We start from the raw sequence: 3,197 nt of genomic DNA, 5'->3' as shown, positions 1-3,197 counted from the left end.
TGGATAGGAGGCTTTTAGTTTTATAACATATAGTAACTGGAAACCCTGGTCAAGAAACAAATGGGCTTTTTCGACATATATTAATTTTCTATTTTTCTTTATTTCTTTTCTAATGTTAAATTCAAAAATATGTAATTAGGGTGATTATTCTGAGGTGAAACATTTTTTTTTCCGTAGTCCCTATCTTTATAATCACTGTTTAATATATATATATATATATAACATATATATATATATAGAACTAGTTTTGTTTTTACAGCCATACAAATAAGGGTTTGTTTGCATACTAGTACATTTTGAAAACTTAATTGGTAAACTAATACATTTACAATTCAAAATTAGAAAAACAGGTGTTGTGTAATAGAGAATGTGTGAAATAGGAGAGATTGTGGGACATATGCTTGGATGAGAAGATTACCAAAAAGGTATTTGTGTGGGTGAGAAATAAAGATTTTTTTCTTTCAATCATAATTATTCAAATAATTGTTAATATATATTTTTTTAGAAATTTTCTTGGATACAAAAAAAAATCTATATTTTTTTCTTTACAATTTGATATTAATTTTATTTAATAATTTTTAAATATATTATATACATCTTTTGTATCCGTACACCTTATTTAGTGTATAGATGTTTATACACTTTATTAAGTGTACAAACACATAATATTAAGTGTACAGATGTAATTTAAACAAAACCATTGTGATATAAATATTTGAAACCCTAAGAATTAAACAAATTACAAAAATTAAATTTGTACACTTAATAATGTGTACGGACATCTGTACACTTAATAATGTGTACGGACATCTGTACACTTAATAATATATACGGAGTTCTGTACATTTAATAATGTGTACGGATACAAAATTTGTAAAAAAAAAAATAACATTATTAAATAAAATCATCAAACAAAATGCATATCAAAAAAGAAAAAAACTTAGATTTTTATACATCTTTAAAATTTTAGAAAACCAATTTTAATTACCCAGCATTTTTGTTTTTTAAGATTGTTGGGAACATATTAAAAAAAAAAAAATTAGAGTCTAAATGGCATGTGTTGTAAATATGAAATGTTGATGAGGCTTCAAAAGTCTTGTGAACAGTAGAAAACAGTAAAAAATATGGAATTTGCTAATTGTAAATAGTGATTGTACTATTTCTACAATTTTGTTTTGAAAACTGTCTATTTTGCCAAATAACTCTATAAATAATAACATAAATTGTAACTGGAACCATTTTTATGACATGTAGTTTCAGACATTTCACGTTTTTTTTCTTTTACATTATCAATTTATTATAAATAATTCAGTAATTGAAGAAAAAAAAAAGAGGTCACAATTTAACTCCAAAAAAAAAGAAGGCATGGACCGAAGCAATGATGAAAATTGCATGTGGAACGAGACGTCGGATTGAAGCAACGGCGAAGTCTTGAGTATATATATGAAATGTACGATCTGTTTCTCACGCAGACACACGCACACACACATTGTGTGTTTATAATTTACTCACACGATGTAAACAGTCGCAGTCACATGTATATGCATATGTACATGCAAATTAATCATGCATGGTAACAATTACATTCGTGTTCGTGTGGTACCAAAACAAAGAGACTGGAAATTTCTTGATTTTCCTTCTCCCCCCATGGATCTTTATAATGCTTCAATCGACACTTTCCATGGATCTCTATCTCCTCTATCTGGTCCATATAATAGACCCCTTTTCATAGAACCGTAGGTTCGCTGTTATGGAAGACTGAGAGACTTGTTGATTAATTGGTGTTGTAAATCACCACAAATATTTTTATGAATGGAATATATATCTCTGTGCTAGAACATGAGCGTTAATATTTAAAAGCCATGTGATTATCGACTTATTAGCGCTGGGCTTATTAGTAACTGATTTTGAATCAAAACCAATACTTTATGTGTATAGGGAGCATGGGGTTGTAATGATAACGGGAGTGTGACAATGATGATTTCCTTCTCCTGATGTTAAAGACATTTTTGCCATTTTAGTATATTTTCATTTAGAGACGAAAGCACAGTAGATAGTAAGATTCAGTTTCACTTTCGACTCCACTCCATTCTTTTTATGCATGCTTCTATGTAACTTCTACAAATAGAGTACAAGGTTTATTTATTATAATTTTAATACATTAGTTTCACGATCAACTTGAAAGTGTCGATACTAAATTTTAAATCCACATGTTTTTTATATATCCCTTCTCTCTATCCCATGGTCCAATATATGTGAAAAAGTATGTATTAATTTCTTATGAAAGTATGATGCTAAACAATTATTTTAGATGATTTCGTTTGATAAAATCTAGGTTGATGGAGAAATTAATCTTTGGACTGTTTTATTAGTATCAAATCAGACCGTTAAAAAAAAAAAATCAGTAGAATGACAAATGGCAAAGCAGAGGTCTTTCGGTGCGTTAATCAATAGACTGAGCGAAGCTTGTTATTTAACTGTGTATACTACGTGTATCGTGTGATCAGGATGATCATGGTTAAAACACAAGTTGAATAGGATGCTAATGAGAAGGTTAAATATGATTAAGGAGCCATTATTACCTATTTTTCATATTTATATTTTTGTCTCCTTTGTATAAAAATTAGTTGGTTGCATAGAAGTCAAGAGTGTCACCACTGCTTTGTCAAAATGATAGCAAATAGACTGTTTGGGGACACATATAATGGGAGAATGTTTTGGGGGATTATATGTTTTGACTATCCCTAAAACATTATTTAGAACAGGTTAATTATGCATTATGAAGACGTACCTTTTTCAGACCAGACATATATACAAAACTCATAATGTTTTTATCTATGACTAAAACCGCATAAGTTTCTTGCACTTTGCTTTGTTTCTTCCTTGTTCTCCACTAAGACTTACTCTTCAAAATCTTCATCAGATTATTGTCCTCTCTATCAAGAAAAAAATAGACCGGTAAGATTACGATTATAGTGCCGTAAGATGTTGATTCGTGAGCCTGTCATTGATTTCACCAAACAAAAATTTATAGTAGTATACGTGTCAATATTTTGTAACACTTGAATATGTGGATACTGCAGTTTAGAATTCAGTTGAGTTAGGAAGGTGTATTAAGTGAAACTGCAAGTATGTTTTTACAATTTCTATGACATATATATATATATATATATATATATATATATATATATATATAT

Source organism: Camelina sativa, chromosome 16, assembly GCF_000633955.1.
Source record: "Camelina sativa cultivar DH55 chromosome 16, Cs, whole genome shotgun sequence".
NCBI classification, from domain to species: domain Eukaryota; kingdom Viridiplantae; phylum Streptophyta; class Magnoliopsida; order Brassicales; family Brassicaceae; genus Camelina; species Camelina sativa.
The sequence above is the reverse complement of the archived record's forward strand: the minus strand, read 5'-3'. Positions refer to the sequence as shown.